The sequence below is a fragment of the Corvus brachyrhynchos genome, unplaced genomic scaffold (assembly GCF_000691975.1).
Source record: "Corvus brachyrhynchos isolate BGI_N302 unplaced genomic scaffold, ASM69197v1 scaffold279, whole genome shotgun sequence".
Taxonomy (NCBI): Eukaryota; Metazoa; Chordata; class Aves; order Passeriformes; family Corvidae; genus Corvus; species Corvus brachyrhynchos.
Window position 1 is genome coordinate 2,718,551 of NW_008246060.1, and position 8,071 is coordinate 2,726,621.

Consider the following 8,071-nt stretch of genomic DNA (forward strand, 5'->3'; position numbering starts at 1 on the left):
GAGTAGCAGCTGAAGTGAAACCTTAAATAAAATTGAAACAAGAATGCAGTGCATTCAGTCTGAGCATTTGTGGAGTTGGATAAATTTATTAGAAAGTATAATGTATCTCCTGTGAAGTATTCTCTCATTTGTTTAGTAAGTGCCAAAGCCGAAGCTCCAGAGCGACTTGGGTTATATTTAGCCTAATCGCAAGGCAACACCTTTGTAAAGTAGGTAATGAAGCCTGATAAAACCTTGAGTGCTCTGTTACGAGCTGCCTGCAGACTGGCTGAGGGCAGGTCGGTCGCTGGCTCTGCTGCTGCCCTGCTTAGTGGCTTTTGTCAAGTTATGGGATTGCTTCGTGCCTCAGTTCCCCCATCTGGAAATAGGTCGTGGTGATCCTGCTTTCCCCTTGTAAGTACTTGGGGTCTGTTGCTGCGGGGTGTTGCGTGTGAGCTGTGATAGCAGCGTTTTACAGATCTTGGTGTAGCATTTGCACAATGCTTCATGTGGTTTGACCTACCCTTGTTTCTCCTCTTTGTCTTTTTCTCTTGCATTTTAAATTTAGAATTGGTCTCAAAGGGCTTTTTTCTTTTCCTGTTTTCCCTCATTACTGTTTTTTTGTCCTGTAGAATAACTTTCCTCTTATTTTTTTCTGTCCCTCCATGTTTTTCCCCCTTGCATCCTGCATGTTCTTTCTGCCAGTCATTTCTTTTGTTCACTGATGTCTTCCTCTGCTGTTCCTGTCTGTCTTCAGAGCAGCATTTCTCTCCCCTCCATCCGCTGGGATTTCCTTTTCACCTGACTCATCCCCAGTCGGTACATCCCCGCTCAGTCACGCTCTCCTTGCGCTTCTGTTCCAGGAAACCCAGCCAGCAGGGAAGGGGACCGCCTGCTTGTCCCCTCTCAGGGGAGATCCACTGAAGTCACGGCACCCTCCGTGCTTGCCTGCTGCATCCTGCTGTGCCTGGATGAGGGCAGGGGATTTGGGCAAAAAGGTGTCAAGGAGCCTTTTATTCCCTGCTCCTTTTTCTCTGTGCCTGGATTTTGCAGCAGAGCTGGGATGTTTCCTCCTTCCTCTAGCAGCGAGGTCTTCAGGACCTCGTTGCTTTCCCAGCACACGGAGTGAATCAGGAAACCTCCTGGCCCTGCTGCGAAATGCCCGTGCCCAGTGCTGTGGGCTCGGAAGGCGTTGTGCTGGAGCAGCCGGTTGCTGCAGGGAGGAGCGGCTGCGGGGGCGGCAGGCGCAGAGTCAGAACAGTTCAGAGATGGGCAGGGAAATGAGATGGTTGACTTGAGGCAAGGTGAACGATTTCAGAACAGGAAGGGGGGGAGCAATTTCTCATCTGCAGTCTGCTTCCACTTGAGCTGTCCTTAGTGTAATCACTGCTGTGCTAGCTGGTCCTGCAGGCAGGGAGAGAGGATCTGTGGGCTGAGCTGTGTGTTTAAGATAGAATGGTGCTCCTGTACTTTAAACTTCTGTGGTAAATAATCTTGCTCAAGCACAGTGAGGGAAGGGAAGAATGTATGGTGTAGTTCTCTTTTCCAGCTGGTTTTCCACCAACAGCACAAAGGAAAAAAAAATCAGAACACAAAATCCTTCTTTCTTGTATAACTTGTACAACAGTTCTTGTATAACTACTAATTGTTATTCTGTTTTAATTTGTTTTGATGGAAGAATACATCAGTATTTATGCAGTTTTGGGTTTGATGTGCTGAGGGTTTTTTTCAGTTGCTTAATTTTCCATTTTTTTTTCTTGATAGACATTCAAGCCCTTGGTTGGAAAAAGTGTATACAATTCAATTACTGCAGTAGAATTCCTTGTGGACAAACAGCTGGATTTCATAACTGAAGATAGTGCCTTTCAGCCCTATCAGGTAAGAAATTTGACTAGTGCATAAGTACTATCCATTTAACTTATTTAAAAGCCATATTTTTACTATTGTTTAAGTGCATTTTATGTTGAAGTTTTGTGTTTCAGGAACAATTTTCTCTTGATCATTGGCAGAGATTATTCCTTATTTTGTGAAAGATTATATTGTGTACTGTATATGATTCTAGTTAATCTGATCATGTCAAGGAGTACTGTGCCACTAATATTATTGTACCACCTTTCATTAAAATACCTGACCCCTTTAAAGGTTAACCAGTACCATTAATTGTAGAGCAGATAGAAGATGGTATCCCTCCTTCTGAAGCTTTCATTTCCAGGTCTTTGCATGATATTCCACTTACTGATTTTTGAGTTTTTTTGGAGAATGAATAGCAGAAAATGTTAGTTCCTTTAAAGAAAACCACTTCTCTTACTTTTGTTTTTAAGCCTGGTAAAATTTCCAGTATTCTTGATTTTAATGCTTCTCCATTAATTAGAAACACATTAATATATTAATGCGTGTGTATTTAAAGAACAAGAGAATTAGTATTCCCCCCCCTTGCTGCTTCAGAAGAAGGTCTAAAAATCTCTTCTATGACAAGTAGAAAAATACTTGATAGTTCAGCTTGTGCTGAACTGATTGCAATTACAATAGCCATAAATTCTTCCTTATGGCTTGGATGGTACACTGCGGTGATACAGAAATAGTACTTACAGACTTGGAATAACAGATGGCCCTGAATAAATGCTATGTAATTTTGTCCTGACACCCCTTCTTCCCTCCTGCTTCACCAAGATGTTTTTTTTTCCCCAATACCAAATATAGAGCTAGAAGAAGAGAAGTGGCTGAGAGAGAATCCTAGGGAAAGGAGAGGGAGGTTCAGTTCGTGGAAAGGCTGGTGCTTTTGTGTGTCTGTGGTGGGGAAGCCAAACGAGTTGAACGTTTCTTGTCAGGGTGAGGTTACATGTTATGACTCGAGCTGCTGGAACAGCTTGGCTTTGCTGCAGAGAACAGTTCCCACTATCAGCCCCTATGCTAGTGCCTTCAGCCCTCTAAACCAGCACAGCCTTGATTTTCAAACACGGGAGGGGGTAACACAGTGCGGGGGAAAGCCTGTGATGTTCATGAGCTGAGCTGGATTAGCCCAGGGTGCATCCAGTGCTGTGGCTTCCTCTACAGAGGGGGTCAGGATGACGCAACACAGAGTGGGATATCCTCCTTTGGCAGCAGCGACCTCTTAAATCAGCTGAGCCATGAAGTGTAAATTCGCCCTCAGAGTCCAGCCGCAGTCTTCCAGATTCATTTTACAAAGCAAATACTGGTGCTAGTGTCTGTCCTTTGCCTGAAATCTGTCAAGATCATGAGTCTGATAATGCTCATTCCAGTAACAGTAATCAATCTCCTTTTGGCAGTGAATCATTTCTGAGCTGAGCAAAGCAAACTGAACATAGGAGGACTGCCTTTTGTTAAACAATGCTATTGCCAGGCAGTGACATAGCAATGTGCTATGCATTTTAGGCCATTCAAAGAATATTAACTGATAGAGCATTAGACTCAGAAGCACCTTAATTTGGGAAGATGCATTCAAGTTGAAAGTGTATTTTTTAAAATGCATCAAATGAACAGCTGGCTTCATGCTATCATGATAGGTAATACTGAAATTAGCAGTGTTAGCATCTTCACTTCTCAAAGAGATACTGACCAAAAACTGCTACAAAGCAGTAGCTTGTCAAAAACAGTTCCAGAGATAAGCTTGGTCTCCCTAACTGTTGGCCTCCATTTTTGACACATAGAGGGCAATTCTGTGTTAGATCAGGCTGTTTTCCCCTCTCATGGAGCAAATAGTTACCCATTAAAGCCTGAGATGGAGGCTGTTGATCTGTATCCATCATGAGTTCGGTGACAAGATACTTGGAATTGTTTATTTTAACATTACAAGAAGTTTGCTGATGGAGATTCCTCTAAGTACTAAGGCATCCAGAATTTGCGTTTTAACTAGATACTGCTTGGATATTGAGTGTAGAAACATAAAATAGCATTGTGCTCACTGATGAATAGTGCAAAGATTTCTTTATTTGAATGATTATAAAAAGCTTGAGAAATGTCTTTTGTAAGAATGTCTCTTTGCAGGGCTAGCAGTATCTTAGTGCCAAATTGTACAAGTTAATTGTACAGATAAGAGCTTTTACTGAATGATAATGTCTTCAAGAGAACAGAAACTATATATGCTAATAATGTGTTAGACAGAAATACTAGCTTTATTACTGGGATTTATTTTCTGCTTAAAGGTACCTGAAGTGGGAGGATTGTGTCTATTGCTTTTGCTTGCTGTTTTTTGTTAATGCTGGAAATCACATTCCTAGTAATTAGTCACTTAATGTAAGGTAGTTTGTACTTGTATTTTTTTTTCTGTAAGACCTTCCTTTTCTTTGGCCTCCCTTTTCTTTGCCGTAAAACCAGATCCTAGATAAATCTTTGGTAAACTTCCTGTTACTGTCCGCTTTGCAAAAAAAAAGGTATTTTTGCTCCCTTGTTTGGTCTGGAATAGCATCGATCTGCTTGTGAGCAGAAGACAGAAGTGAGGAATCATTCTTTGCAGGGATGAGTTAACTTTGAGTCTTCTGAAACGTGTTTAGTTTTTTGTTTAAGCTCATGGCTGCACGTTTTCAATATGAAGTCCTTAGAGACCATGGTGACCTAAACGCTTTTTTATTGCGTTTTGCTGTTAGTGCCTAAAATTCCAGTATCTTCCTGCCAAAACAAACAAAGTTTGAATCTGTGTGGGAAGACTCCATTTCACTTCAGATACAATTCTTAACTACTGACTTAATTTTTCCCATCGTTACATAGACTCATAATACTGGTAATGGGCAGCAGACAAGTATTTGGTATGAATTCTGCTCACATCAGTTCTGATCAAGAGACAGTGGTGTTTCACATAACAATTGGGCCAAAAGGCTTCATGAATAAGGTGCTGCTGTCCAGTTGTAAAGGTGACAACTGCTCAAAGCAAAGAAAACAGCACACTTGGCATCCTTTGAGACTTGGCAGGAAAAACAAAGTTTGAGTAGGCAAAGAACTAAATTACTGTCGTTACCAGAAGTGGCTCTTCCAGAACAAGATGAAAGAGACTTTGGCAGGACTTGCTGGGGAACCGTGAACCATGCATTCCCATGCCATGTCTGCTCTTTGCATAAATAAACATGTTTCAATTGTTAAGAGATTCAATGACCTTGCTAAGGGCTGGATGAATATCGTTATTAAAAGTAGGGCATGCAGTATACAAGCCCACTTGCATGTCTTCACAAGGTTTGCTATACCAACTATAACACTTGCCAGTGAATTGGTCTTCACTGCTAAATGTGCGTATGAATCTTCTTTTACCTTATGTGTGTACTTATTAGAATCCTGCCCTTCTCTTTAGAAGTTGCTTGGATTCTGTATGTGTGGTGCCTTAAACACCAGCCTACAACTTGTTTCCGGTGGCTTTTATCTCTGTTGCTTCATGGAGGACGTAAACTGTATTATTCTCTACGTGAAACTTGTGTGTGACTGAGTGACTCATTCATTAATCTGGGATGGTCAGACCATTTAGTCATGTAGTTCATTTTATGGTGGTGACAAGGGGATCTTGAGGATAAAGCAGATACGAACATTTGCTGTGGTACTTTGCTTAGCAATGGAATGAAAATTCTGTCCTTTGCAGGAAATGAGAGACACAAAGTTTGCAACATGCATTTTCTATCTCAAACTAGTATCTGTAGGAAGTGTAAGTCTTGAAATGGGACATGTAGGTTAGGTCCTTAATGTGAATTCTACTTCGCATTCGTAATATATCATGTATGTTCTGTGTTTAAAAATTCACAAGTATGGTGGGTTTAGTAATGGTTCTTGCTGTAGTCTGAAAATGAACACCTCTTGCAAAAAGCTGTTTTAAGGAAAAATTACAGTTAAGTCTACACATACAAGTGTGACCTAAATCAAATACTTTGAACGGAAGCAGTTTTCTGTAATAAGTTATTTGTACTGTTCTGTGGCATCTATGTGTCTGTCTGTTGTGATACACATATTAAGTTAAGCAGCAGCAAAGCTAATCATGCCTTAATTTGTTTAAGCACTGTCGTTTACTTGAAGGACTATAGATGGGGATGTGAAGCATTAAAGCCCAGCATATGGTATGCGTGACCTCATCAGAGTGGTGTTTTTGTCTGGGTGGTGTTTGGCAGTGCCCGTCACAGACACTGTTGGGCTGAAGTGTGTGATTCTGCTGTTGCTGGCCAAAGCAGCTGGAGTCAACTGCATTATACTTCAGACAAGCAAATGAAGAATAACAAAAAGTGTTTTATATCGTGTTTTTCCATAGTAAAATACGCTTGTGGAAAGATCTGGAAAAGACACTGCTTTTCCCAAGCAGTGTGTGCATTTCAGCTGTGTGTCTGGGTCAGGCAGAGCAAGGGTGCATGATAGATTATATACTTCCAAATATGTACATAATGTGTGTGATAATGTATTTCCAAAGGATTTCTGAGCACACAGCACTGGAGCAAATGTGCACAGTGGAGGCAGGACAGAGTTCAAATGAAGTTCCTTCCAAATCATTAAACTTCCTGCAAAGGGTATTTTACCACTCAAGGAGGAAAGTGGAAGGGTGCACAATCTTTAAAAAGTCCTCTTGGCTATTTGGTTAAAAAAAAAAAAAACAAAAAAAAAACCCCAAACTTGCTAAGAATGAATGTTTACAGTGAAATCTCTCTTCAGGCCTTACACTCTCCTTCAGAACTTCTTTTTTTCAGGGTTTTTTTTTCTGGAAGACAGGCCTGGTTGCTTTAGTGTTTCTAAATGGTACAGTCTGCCTGTCTACCTCTGTGCTGAAGGCTGCAGATGTAAAGATAGGGCGATGAGAAATCCCCCGTGGGAGGTGTTGCATGCAGAGCGATAGGCACCTGTACTTTGCTCTTTTTCTAAATGTGTGTGGCACGTCTGAATGCTGGCAGGTCAAATGTCTAATGCGCCTTAAAGATTGTTGAAATAATAAACTTTCTCGCTAATCATGAAGTAGGTACATCAGATACAGGACCTAATATACACCTACCTTGATCTATTACAAATTCAAGTCATATTTGCCATTAAGAAAGACTTGAGTGAAGGGCCATGGGCAACTCCACTGCTCTGCTCTTCTGTTCATTATGGGCAGACGTTGGATATTTCAGACTGGATGCCTTTGGATTCCATGACTTGTTTGCTTGTAAGAGCAAGTAACCAGGGCTTGTGTAGTAATGACACGTGCACATAAAAAAAATCTTTAAACATCTTGAAACAGGGACAAAATAGTATTTTTTGTCTGTATTTTAAGCACCCCATAATTACATGTGCACTCATCTTTCAGACTTCTCTTACTTTAAGCTTCAGGCTTAAAAATAGCTGCTGCAGCTGAAAATTGGTTTTCCCATAAACTTGTACCTCCGCTGACCAGGCAGGCAGGAGCTTTTTGGGGTTGGTCCCACCCTTTGAGGTTGTGAGAAGCAGCTTGGGAGCTCCGGGTGCTGGCCAGCTGGCGGCGGTGGCCATCATGTGCTCCACTCCTGCTTTCGGTTCCTTCATGGGCAACCCAGGCACACAAAGCTTTCTGCATCTTTTAACTCCTCTCAGTGTTGTGCTGAAGAACTGTCTCAGTTCTTTCCCATGTCTCTGGACCACCCATACGGAGTCCAGCTGGCTTCTCTGGCAGCCTTGTAAAGAGCGATGGTCTAAACAGCTTGTTACTGACACATCTATGTTTAAGCGTACGGCTCCAACATGCAGGGAAGCAAAAGGCTTCGTCCAGCTAGAATTGGGTCAGATGACTCATCCCAGTCCTCACTCCCAGTAACACGTGCAGGACAGAAGAGTTTCATCGGGATGCTCACAAAAGGAGAGGAATGAGGGAGGAGGGATTGGCACCCTCCATTTGTAGAGTCAGAGGGAGATGTACATCATCTGCCATAAGCCTGTATTTGTGCTTCTCTTTGAAAAAGAGCTTCTTGTTTGAGAACTTGCTCTGTTTTCTCAAAAGAGGTGGAATAAAATGGCACCTTTCTGTTTTACCTTGATCTGTTAAGAAGTAAGGGCTTCAGTCACTTTTTTGTCTCAGCAAGGTTTGGCGCAGGAGTGGAGTTCTTCAGATCTGACAAGCCTTAGGGAAGTGAGCAGTGCGGAGGGGAGGCCATCAGTCAGCAGG

General features: G+C 41.9%; 1 protein-coding gene across 1 annotated transcript in view; it reads left to right on the forward strand.

The window, feature by feature from the left end:
- Positions 1-8,071, forward strand: part of JMJD1C (jumonji domain containing 1C) — a 107,252-nt gene that overhangs the window by 49,607 nt on the left and 49,574 nt on the right. Inside the window, 1 exon segment of the mRNA XM_008642759.2 lies at positions 1,744-1,857. The gene's annotated coding sequence lies outside the window, so the exon portion shown is untranslated.